This window comes from Triticum dicoccoides, chromosome 5A, assembly GCF_002162155.2.
Source record: "Triticum dicoccoides isolate Atlit2015 ecotype Zavitan chromosome 5A, WEW_v2.0, whole genome shotgun sequence".
NCBI classification, from domain to species: domain Eukaryota; kingdom Viridiplantae; phylum Streptophyta; class Magnoliopsida; order Poales; family Poaceae; genus Triticum; species Triticum dicoccoides.
In genome coordinates this window covers 677,152,517-677,165,357 of record NC_041388.1, presented here as the reverse complement: position 1 = coordinate 677,165,357, position 12,841 = coordinate 677,152,517, and the positions used below count along the sequence as shown (strand labels likewise).

The 12,841-nt window shown below is 39.0% G+C and overlaps 1 long non-coding RNA gene across 1 annotated transcript; it reads right to left on the bottom strand.

Annotated features, from left to right (window-relative positions):
- Positions 1 to 862: 862 nt before the first annotated feature.
- Positions 863 to 5,316, bottom strand: LOC119304058. Its single transcript, XR_005148080.1, has 4 exons — positions 5,185 to 5,316; positions 3,936 to 4,063; positions 3,643 to 3,695; positions 863 to 2,531 (listed from the first exon to the last, which is right to left on the bottom strand). It is a non-coding gene; the product is annotated as an uncharacterized LOC119304058 (long non-coding RNA).
- Positions 5,317 to 12,841: the final 7,525 nt, after the last annotated feature.

Here is a 12,841-nt window from a genome sequence, read left to right as displayed (position 1 = left end):
AAATAATATCAATGTTTACCTAAGAAATAAATATGGATTCTATAGTTAATGTCTTGGTAGAACTTTTGCTAAATTACATATAAATATTACAATCTGATCCAACTTTACACAATGCAGATATGAAAGGGAAAATCCAAATTGATGTGATATGAGATTCACACTGATGTTTCATGACCTTTTGTCCTTGTAATACTGGAAGCAATCCAATCGCTTGTTCAGGTGTCAAATAAGATGTGCATGTTTCCAACACTTATCTTAAGGAGTGAAATTATTTTGCCATTGAAAAGGAGCATGTGTCATTTGTCTTCCCTATCATGTAAAAAACATGTTTATTTCCCTTGAATTAGAGTGAAAAACAGGATAGACTGTTGGTTAATGTGATATTCTATTTTTGTCAGATGGCTTGAAATTTCTTTAACATTACTTTTAATGTTAATGTCATGTACCATCATATTTATTTCCAAACTTTGGCGTCAGGTTATATTGCCAGTTTATGTCATGTTTGGTTCACAAATATATATTGCCAGTCAATGCCTTTAAGCTTTGTTGGTAGATTCTGTCATTTACAATGCATAAAATCTATTTCTACTTTTAGTGTAAAATTGACTTGTACACAGTTTGATATTTTCAGAGTCATTTACAATGCATAAAATCTATTTCTACTTTTAGTGTAAAATTGACTTGTACACAGTTTGACATTTTCAGACATTGTGCTTACATGTGCTTGTTTTTGCTATATTTACTATAGATAGTGTTCTGACAGATTTTATAAAGTATGTCGATAGTTGGATCATTTATCCTTGACTTGATAGACAAGTTCAAAGATTTACATTCTTCAGAGTGCATAACTGACACGCTAGATGCTAACTTCGACTGCTTGCGTAACCAACATTTAGTTCAAGGAAGCTTCAGGTCTTACCTTGGAAATTTCTTTTACCTCTTCCATCCAGCACGGACATGCTTTCCAATTATTGATTACCTATTTTACACACAAAAAAAGTTTCCAATAATCTTTTCTACAATAGTCCAACATAATCAAAGGAGTCACTAAAATTAACCTGGAAACACCAAGGGAACCTATAGGCATGGCCGCCGCAATAATCAATCCTCCTCCCTCGACACTTATGCCACCGCTCCCCTTCCCGCGATCCAATTTTCTCTCTATTTCATAACTCTATGATACGTGCGTTGCATGTGCATACTTACTAGTAACTATAAAAGAAAGACCATGATATAAAAATATGTTTCAAAAGCACCTATGATTTTGAAGGTACATATATTTTTAAAATATAAACCTACATTATCTTTTTGTATGTACGCCTAAGTTCTTACCGTATGAACTTTCTCAAACACAGAGTTGTTGAAAAATGCAAAATTAAAATAAAATCGAGCACATGGTATTAAAGGGGCACGTGCAACAATGGCAATACTCTACCTGAGATTCATCACTTCTCACCATGAGCTAAATGATCAAAGCTATGTATATATGATGCATCTCTACCTATGTAGTTTGCTTGATAAAGGCAATGCAGATAAGCTATCGTAAACTGATCTCCATCCTTTTCTTATAATGCTACCTATCAACTTCATACCTAAATATCTATTTCCTTATGGCCTAATCGGTATCTAAATATTCTAACATGCATGCTTTTAATGCTTGGTTTGCCCTCGCCTTTTGCGCCATCAGCGCAACGGGTCATTTGTTCAGCCCCAAAGCAATAGGCCTAAATCAATAGGTCATCTGTTCTGCCCCTAAATTGATTAATAGGCCTGCTATGCATCACACGATATATATAATGCAACAGTTGGTGCACTGTTCAGCCCCAAATCTAAAGTACTTGTACAGATATTAGCCAGGAAAAGCGGAATTAAATAGCCCCAAACGGTTGATGCACATATACTCAAGTGATTACATACTGGTTTATTTATAAAAGAACCAAACTACACAAGTTAAATCCATTTTACTGCTCTTTTAAAGTGCATAATTTAACTGTACGCCCACAATTGCTATTGCCAGCAAACAAATTTCTGATTTCTCGCACTAACATTTCTCACGATACTTATACAAGGTGAAGAATATGAGCATCCGAAGTATATCATTCACGGTGAACCAATGCTAGGCTACAATGCTTATTATACTGTTCTGATATTCTCCATTTAAAATAAAATGAACTAATAGTTTTTATGATCTTCTATACTTCTTCGACGCCAATTATCTGCCTTAGAACCAAAAAAACATATATCAGGCCGATCAATGATGCTCAACTTAACTAACCTGCTTACTATATTCTTCCTACCATAGGTTTCAAGGTCAATTCTACTTTTCTCTTGATGAAAGCTTAGTCTCCTAACAATAAATAGTATTCAGCTTTCTTACATGTGCTGCTTCATTTTGATCTTACCAAAATGAAACTAAATTCAGGACCACCCCCTGCTATCCAATACTGCAGAGAGCTTGAAAGGTACTGTCACGGGGGTAATGAAGTGAAGCTCTATCAGCACCATGTGAACAAGTTGTTTGCCATGTTCCGCTGCAAAAAACCAGATATCAAATACTATGTCTGCACCATCAACAAAACATTCGCAAAGCCGGGCCAACGGATGGTAAACTCCTTCATTCCACTTCATTGAAAAAAAGAATTATCTTTACTTATGCCTCACAACTAAACTACTTACTTGACTAATCATCAGAAGTACAACCCGCAATATGCTTTTGATTCACCAAATTGACTTTATTGCGAAATGTTGAAAAAACTGTATACACTACTATTAGCACCAGCACAACAATTCTCATCAACTTGCTACATGTAACTTTAGAAACTAATATTCATATAGTCTGATATACATGTTTTCTTCCTTCCTATATTTGTTCTCCTTCACTAGAGTACCATACATACAGAAACAACCAATTTACATCTTATACTCCACATAGGAAGGAATGTAGCATGTTCTGCACCCTTGTTTTGCTTCCTGCCATTATTTACTGATAATTGTTCTCACTATCTATATTTAAACCTTCTCAGTGTAAGATTGAGAAGTCACTCTCGAATCCATTCAATTAATTCCTTGTTTCTCACCAGTATTTCCAGGTCCAGTACACTGAAAGCAAACTAAAAGATTACATTGATCCAGATTATGATACGCTCAAGGTCAGGCTTGCAAACAGTGATCTACACTCCAATTGCCACATCCTGATAGGAACCGACAAGAGAGCCACCATAACAACCAACAGGTCTGAGTTCTGCTGCCTTGGAAAATTCCATGAAGGAGACATATGTGCCTTTCGTTTCAAGGTCACCACAAAGCAGCGCCTGGTTCTCATCATGCATTGCCTTTAGATGAACCATCAACAACAACGAAAGTCGTATCTAAATATCACCTAGCGTTCTAAGGACTACTAATCAAGCTCTATAATAGGATGAAACCTTCCTCTGTTTCTTGACGATGCTATCTGTTGCTTTTGAACAGCTGCCACCTGTGCTTTTACCTATATAACCTCTGTTGTTGTTCCTCATCGATCTATTAATATGCATAATGCCACCCTTATCTATAATTATGTGTTTTTACTACTTTCTCTGTTTCAAACATCGAGTACTCACCAGCAACAACAAATATGCTAAGCAAGGAAGAGGCATGCCCTACCTGGCAGCGTCCACCTTCCACTCAAGGGATATAGCACCATCATTTAGCAGATACTGTTTCAGGAACAAGAGAAACAATAATCATGAACAGAGACAGTGACCAGCAGTAAGTACTCATTATTTTGATCTGTGACTGAGTTTTCCTATCACCACTCTTACAATACTTGGCTTGCTGCCGGACTTTGCGCCATTGGCACAACGAGTCATCTAGTTCTTATTAATTAGAACCTATATATAATCGTTGTAAAATATGTATCATAACAAGTATTGTTTATTCAGAGAGATGGATGATACCGTAATAAATTGGCTTTGGTATATCTGTTCCGGGGCCCGTGTGTCGACGAAGGTTTCTTCTTGTAGTACAGGACCTCGGAGTAGATCCATGCGACGAGGACCGGGAAAAGACGAAGCAGAAAGGACACCTGCAGGAAAGAGATGCTGAAATTTTGTCTATTTTTGGCCAGCCCAATAGCAATTTATTCCTAATAAATCCTAGAGGCCCACACAGCCTATTTGTGCAAGGCAAGAGGTGGAACTAAAGTTTAGTCCCACACTGCGCCGCAGGTTGCCGGAATGAGCCGAGCCGACGTCGAGAACCTCCAAAGACCATGCTCTAGCGTTTCTGGTTCTAACCTCTGTTCTATATATGTTCTCTTCTACTCCCTCCGTTCCTAAATATATGTCTTTTTAGAGATTCCATTATAGAGACTACATTCGGATGTATATAGATATCTTTTAGAGTATAAGTTCACTCATTTTGCTCCGTATGTATTCTATAGTTGAATCTCTTAAAAGACTTGTATTTTGAAACGAGGGGAGTAGTTCATATGTGCACATGTCATTTGCTGTCTCATCTATAGATTACATGACTTGTTTCATCTCTACTATCATAGTCATGTTTTATCTGTTATTTCTGTTACTAAAATCATATGGTAAATTGCTCATATTTCCAACAAGAGAAACATGCACCATGCCAGCAAATAAGCCCATGCCACTGCCAGCAGCGGAAAAATGAGACTGCAGGCTACCAATTAGCCAATACGAACCAGAGCATAAAACCAGGAGGAAGAAAAATCAATTCGGCGCAATTTTCGATTCGAGGATACAAGTTGCACTTACAGCTAACTCACCCTAAACCTTGCTCTATCCTCTCTCTCTTCAGGGAAAGCAAGATGTATCGATCTATCCAAGTCCCAGCACAATGAATTCAGCATGCATGCATGATGCTCTGTTTGCTCTCATGGTTTTGACTTTTTGACCAGCTAAGAACATCCGGAAAGCTGCTTCGTTTACTCTTTTCCCGTTTTTAATACCATCACAGATCAAGTGCTGAACCTCTTTCTTATCGTGTGTGCATATATTTAAATTTTAGTGCAATTTCTTGGATCACACACAACACAATCAAGCTGAAGCAGTAGTAATCATAGCAGTGAACAGAGAATATGAATCCCGGCGAACAGCAATAGAACAAGCACAGCGGTGCAGACTGCAGAGAAGGCAGCTCCTATTAAGCTTGCGGGGAGGGGGAGGGGGAACCACGTACCTGACCGGGGGTGAGCGTGACGACGGGGCCGGAGACCTCCATGGCGATCCCAGCACGCACGCACGCACGCACGGACGGAAGAGCAGAGCAGCAGGCAGGCCACCAAGTTGGACGGACGGGAGAGAGAGGAGAGGAAGACGACGAGGTCGCGGGCGGGGTGGGTGAGAGGGAGCTAAGCTAGATAGCTCCCTGTTGCCGACGAGTCACTCCAATCCATAGTTGGTCGTCGTTTAGTCTGGACGTGTGATGGTCATCTTTTGAGTTTTGACGCGGTCCATGTTGATGTTGGTTCTCACTGAAAAGACTGGTTCCCGTTGAATGGCGCCGCCGGACGTCATCCTGCTTTGAATGGCGACGAGCCGCCGAGAAGGCGACAGGATCATAGGCGCACCGGGCATCGGCTCGGCGGGAAGTAAAGCTTCGAGCCCGCGGAAGGTCTGTCTGTATATCTCGCCTGGAGCGCGAGGAATGGTCGCGTCTCCTACACGGACGGATGCTCAAGTGCCCGCTCATGAAGCACGCTGCTGCCTCCTAGTCTGCCGCGGCATTTTTCTTGTTTCTTCGTTTTCGTTAAATCTTAAATTTTACATACTTTCTAACATTTTCGTAGATCAGTCTACAACAAGGAAAGACAAAATTATCGGTTGTAATTTTAAAATAGATTTGCATATCTTAAAAGTGTTCATGTATTCCAGAAAAATATTTATGCTGTATTACGATTTTCTAAAATGTTCCTCTAATTTTTTTTGTAAAAAAGTGTTCATGAGTTTCTTTTGTAATTAAAGAGTGTGTTCATGTAATTTAAAAAAAACCATGTCATTTCTAAAATTTTCCAGGCTTTAAATATATTTGTTTTATTTCAAGTATTTATACAAGAAAAATGTTCATGAAATTGTAAAAAGGAAAAAAATCGGAAAACATTATGACCATTTTTTGAACACATGATAGTTTTTTTAATACATGATAAAAGAAGTTTTGGAAACTGTTCACACCTTTGCAAAATTGATCATTTAATTTCAAAAGTATTTACACAGTAAAAAACGTCCACGAAATTAGTAAAAATGAACATTTAAGAAAAACATGATGTACCTTTTAGAAACACAATTGATGCTTTTGATATACACGATGGACTTTTAGAACGCGATGAATATTTTTTTAATACATGGTGAACATTTTCTAAAATGCATGCTGATTTTTTTTAAATATGGGCTGAAATGTAAAAATACAATGTAGAGTTCAGAAAAGTACTATGTATGTTTTGGAAATACACAATGAACCAAAAAAACCGGGATAAAAGAAACAAGTGAACGGGAATAATAAGTAAATAATCAAAATAAGAAACAAAAGGGAAAATAGTAGAAAATCTAAAAAGGGAAACAAAGGAAATGCGAAATAGGTACGTAAAAAAGGGGGGAAACAAGCATACTAGGCCTGTCTAGTAGGGTGCAAGTGTCGCACCAAAGAAGGGACGAAACCCGACGTACTCCATGCAAGGTGAACACGCAGAAGAAGAAAAAAACGCTTGTACAGAGCATCTCCAGCCAAACTCCTAAAAGAGCATCATCTCTCAAACCAAGTAGTTAGAGATTCCCATGATGGGAGAGTTAAAGTTCTTACTTGGTTTTGAGGTCAATCAACTCAAGTAAGGAACCTTCATCTCTCAAACCAAGTACACCACCGACATTCTCAAAAAATACAAGATAGATACCACCAAAAGGCCAAGAAGCCTGCAAATGGACACCTCAACGTGGATGTAGGAGGTAAAGATGTGGATCAAAGAGATATATCGTTCTATGATTGGATCCTCGCTTTACCTTGGTGCATCTAGACCGGATATCATGTTAAGTGTGTGCATGTGTGCAAGATCCAATCCGCTCCCGAGGACAACCGTGAAGTGGTTGTTAAGAGAATCCTTGGATATCTTGTTCATACCCCAAACTATGGTTGTCGTATCCTAATGATGCTACGTTTGATCTTGTTGGACATTCGGATTTGGATTATGAGTGCGACAAGGTCGATAGTAACTCCACATCCGGAACCTGCCAATTACTAGGGAGATCTTTACTTAGTTGGGATTCCAAGAAACAAAACTCTATTTCCACCTCCATTGCCGAGGACGAGTATATCATCGCAAGTAAACATTGCACTCAATTGTTGTGGGTGAGGTAGACTTTGCGAGATTTCGATACTTGTGTCGATCATGTGCCTCTTTTGTGTGATAACAAAAGTGCCATAGCTATTTCCCACAATCCCGTCCAACACTCCTAAACCAAACATATATAGATGTCCATCACCACTTCCTTAGAAATCATGTGCTTAAAAGGAGATATTGTTATAAGTCAGATAAGCACAGATAGGTAGTTAGCGGACATGCTTACCAAGCCTCTAGATGAAGCTAGGTTTTATAATTTAAGGCTTCAACTCAATATTGAAAATTGAAATGAAATCTTGCTCACACACATGTACTTACCTTTATTGTCTTGTTTAGATGTATGCATGGTAATAGAGGGAGTGACACTGAATTAAAGAGCTCACATACCCCTAGATGATGCAACTATTGAGATAAATCTTGTATGTAGTCATATTACGATGATCTATGTGATTCAAGGGAGCTTAAGATCTTTGGGCCCAAGTTTATCTTCATGGTGCCAAGCCTTATATGCTCTTTTGAGGGTTGGTTTCTCTTGTGGATTTCACTGCCATATTCAAGATCTTTTGATCTCCAAGTATTAATGTCCATCAGTCATTTATTTGGTTTAGTTCTTGGACACTAGCATCACCTTATTTTCTCCTTTTTTGACTATTTGTTATAGAGCTACAACCCTACAATCATTTATCCCAGGAATTTTTTCCTAGATCTGTTTAAATCCGCTCCCACTGAGAGTCAAACCTAGGACCTGGGGTGCTACTTGAAGGAAATATGCCCTAGAGAAAATAATAAAGTTGTTATTTTATATTTCCTTATATCATGATAAATGTTTATTATTCATGCTAGAATTGTATTAACCGGAAACTTGATACATGTGTGGATACATAGACAGAACACTGTGTCCCTAGTAAGCCTCTACTAGACTAGCTCGTTAATCAAAGATGGTTAAGTTTCCTAACCATAGACATGTGTTGTCATTTGATGAACGGGATCACATCATTAGGAGAATGATGTGATGGACAAGACCCATCCGTTAGCTTAGCATAATGATCGTTAAGTTTTATTGCTATTGCTTTCTTCATGACATATACATATTCCTTTGACTATGAGATTATGCAACTCCCAGATACCGTAGGAATACCTTGTGTGCTATCAAACTTAACAACGTAACTAGGTGATTATAAAGATGCTCTACAGGTATCTCCAAAGGTGTTTGTTGGGTTGGCATAGATCGAGATTAGGATTTGTCACTCAGAGTATCGGAGAGGTATCTCTGGGCCCTCTCGGTAATGCACATCATAATAAGCCTTGCAAGCAATCTGACTAATGAGTTAGTTGCAGGATGATGCATTACAGAACGAGTAAAGATACTTGCCAGTAACGAGATTGAACTAGGTATGAAGATACCGATGATTGAATCTCGGGCAAGTAATATACCGATGACAAAGGGAATAACGTATGTTGCCATTACGGTTTGACCAATAAAGATCTTCGTAGAATATGTAGGAACCAATATGAGCACCCAGGTTCCACTGTTGTTTATTGACCGGAGAGGTGTCTCGGTCATGTCTACATAGTTCTCGAACCCGTAGGGTCCGCACGCTTAACGTTCGATGACGATTTTGTATTATATGAGTTATGTGATTTGGTGACCGAATGTTTTTTGGTGTCCCAGATGAGATCATGGACATGACGCGGAGTCTTGAAATGGCCGAGAGGTAAAGATTCATATATATGACGATAGTATTCGAACACCGAAAGTGTTCTGGGGGTACCGGGTACATATCGGGTCACCGGGAGGGGTTTCGGGCAACCCCCGACATGCTATATGGGCCTAATGGGCCAAGAGGGGAAACACACCAGCCACAAAGGGGCTGATGCGCCCCCCATATGGGCTGGCCAAATTGGAGAAAGAAATGGGAAGAAGGAAAGAAAAAAGGGAATAGGATTCCCCCTTCCCCCTCTTCCCTTCCTACTCCGAATAGGAAAGGGGGAGGCCGAATTGGGAGGACCCCAAGTAGGATTCCTCCTGTGTGTGTGTGTGTGTGGCACCGCTAGAACACACAACAAATATTGTTAGTCGTCTGCGGCGCCCACCTCCACAGTTTACGCCTCCGGTCATATTCACGTAGTGCTTAGGCGAAGCCCTACGCGGACCACTTTACCATCACCGTCACCATCGTCGTGCTGACGAAACTCTCCCTCGACACTTTGCTGGATCAAGAGTTTGAGGGACGTCATCGAGCTGAACGTGTGCAGAACTCGGAGGTGGCGTACGTTCGGTGTTTGATCGGTCGGAACGAGAAGAAGTTCGGCCACATCAACCGCACTGTCAAACGCTTCCGCTTTCGGTCTACGAGGGTACGTGGACACACTCTCCCCCTCTCGTTGCTATGCATCTCCTAGATAGATCTTGCATGAGCGTAGGAATTTTTTGAAATTGCATGATACGTTCCCCAACAGTACTAAGATCACCGCAACAACTAGACTATAGTCCCATTCGCGTCTTCTCCTTTTTGGTGTCTTTGATGACAAAAGGGGAGAATATTGCTCTATTAGGTTGGACTTCGGGTTATATATGGGTTATTCATCAAATTCTCGTTCTTCGTTTGATCTTTTCGAGCTTGTTGATAGTTAAAACTTCTTAAAGCTATATAGTATTTAAATTGTTTGTCTTGGCTACCTTATGTTTATGTATGATACTATGTTATATGTTTGTGATGTTACGTTTTTGCGTATTGGTTGTCTGTATGTTGCCATGATTTTCTATTTGTCTCATATATCATGTTATTGATGTTATGACAGTCACACACACAAGCGCGCGTGCACACGCACACACACACACACACATCACTTGTCAACATTTTGAGTTGGCTATGGTAAGTTCATGCCTTATTTTTGAGCAATCTCATATGTCCCGAGTTTTTTGCAAAAGTGAAACTCACTTTGTGCATCCATATTCACTTTTGCACCCCCTCGGTTTCTAAACTTTTTAGGGGGGAGCATTTATCCGACCATGTGCAATTTCTGTTCAAATGCAAAGGAAATTTCTTTTGTGTACACAATGAAGGAAATATGCCCTAGAGGCAATAATAAAGTTTTTATTTATATTTCCTTATATAATTATAAATGTTTATTATTCATGCTAGAATTGTATTAATCAAAAACTTAGTACATGTGTGAATACATAGACAAACAGAGTGTCCCTAGTATGCCTCTACTAGACTAGCTCATTAATCAAAGATGGTTAAGTTTCCTTGCCATAGAGATGTGTTGTCATTTGATGAACGGGATCACATCATTAGGAGAATGATGTGATGGAAAAAACCCATCCGTTAGCTTAGCACTATGATCGTTTAGTTTATTTCTATTGCTTTCTCCATAACTTATACATGTTCCTACGACTATGAGATTATGCAACTCTCGAATACCGAAGGAACACTTAGTGTGCTATCAAACGTCACAACGTAACTGGATGATTATAAAGATGCTCTACAGGTGTCTCCGATGGTGTTTTTTGAGTTGGCATATATCGAGATTAATTAGGATTTGTCACTCTGATTGTCGGAGAGGTATCTCTGGGCCCTCTCGGTAATACACGTCACTACGAGCCTTGCAAGCAATGTGACTAATGAGTTAGTTACGAGATGATGCATTACGGAACGAGTAAAGAGACTTGCCGTTGACGAGATTGAATTAGGTATGATGATACCTACAATCGAATCTCGGGCAAGTAACATACATATGACAAAAGGAACACCGTATATCGCTATGCGGTTTGACCGATAAAGATCTTCGTAAAATATGTGGGAGCCAATATGAGCATCCAGGTTCTGCTATTGGTTGTTGACCGATAAAAATCTTCATAGAATATATAGGAACCAATATGAGCATCCAGGTTCCGCTATTGGTTATTGTCCGGAGATGAGTCTCGGTCATGTCTACATAGTTCTGGAACCCATAGGGTCCGCATGTTTAACGTTCGATGACGATATGTATTGTGAGTTATGTGATTTGATGTACGGAAGGTTGTTCGGAGTCTCGGATGTGATCACGGATATGACAAGGAGTCTCGAAATGGTCGAGACACGAAGATTGATATATTGAAACGTTATGTTTGGAAACCTGAAAGGTTTCGAATAGGTTCGGGCATTTTTCGGAGTACCGGGGGTTACCCCAGGGGGGTTAATGGGCCTTCATGGGTTTTAGTGGAAGAGGAAGAGGCGGCCAAGAGGAGGGGCGCACCCCCCAAGCCCAATCCAAATTGGGAGGGGGGTCGGCCCCCCTTTCCTTTTGGCATTTCCTAAACGGCGCCCTTTGCGCCCGTAACAGCTGTTTGTGCAATGGGGCGCACCCCCCCATCCCACAGTGGGCCGGCCCGTCTTACTCTTTTTTCCCTTCTTCTCTTAAATCTTTCAAAAAAGGTGCGTACAGGAGTTTCGAACCCTTCACTGCACGGTCTCCATACGAGCGCTGTAACCAACAGGGACAACGTCCCTTTGTGGTTGGGAGGGTCTTTTATAATTCCTCAAATAAAGAACGTGAACCTGTTTTGTGTTTTCTTTCTTTTTGGCCGGTTTTTCTTCTATTTTTCTCTTTTTATTTTTTTCTACTTCGTGAAAATTTTTAGATTTATCAAGCATTTGTTCTGAACCATTTTTGAATTCATGAACTTTTTTGAAAATCAATAATTTTTTTGCAAATCTGACGAACATTTTTCAAATTGGATGAACTTTTTTTGAATTTGTGAACATTTTTCAAAACTGCCAAACTTTTTGCAATCTAATGAACATTTTTTCAAATTTGATGAATTGTTTTTGGAATTGCTTAACTTTTTTTGAATTCGTGAACTGTTTTAAAAAATCAATGAACTTTTTGTAGATCCGATGAACTTTCTTTCAAAATCCATGATTTTTTTTTCAAATTCGATGAACTTTTTTTGGAACTGTGAACTTTTAAAAAAATGACAAACTTTTGCTTCAAATTTGATGGACTTTAAAAAACAATGAACATTTTCTAATATGGAGAACTTTTTTCAAATTTGATGAACTTTTTTTTAGAATCGACGAACTTTTTTTCAAATTCGATGAACTTTTTTTCAGAGTCGATGAACTTTTTTCAATTTTGAGGAACGCTTTCTCAAATTCAATGAACTTTTTTCAGAATTGATGAACTTTTTTCAAATTCGATGAACGTTTTCTCAAAAATCGATGAACTTTTTTCATAATCGATGAACTATTTTTAGAAGTCGATGAACTTTTGTCAAATTCGATGAACCCTTCTCAGAATGGATGAACTTTTTTCAAATTCGATGAACGTTTTCTCAAATTCGATGAACTTTTTTCAAATCAATGATTTTGTTTCAAACTCAAGGTAATTTTTTAAATTCTTGATTTTTTTCTCAAATTAGTGAAAATTTTCCATGTTAATGAACTTTGTGAACATGTGAGCATTTTTCTAATTCGTGAACTTTTTTTAGTAGACCATTGTTTCTTTGTTGGTTCATGT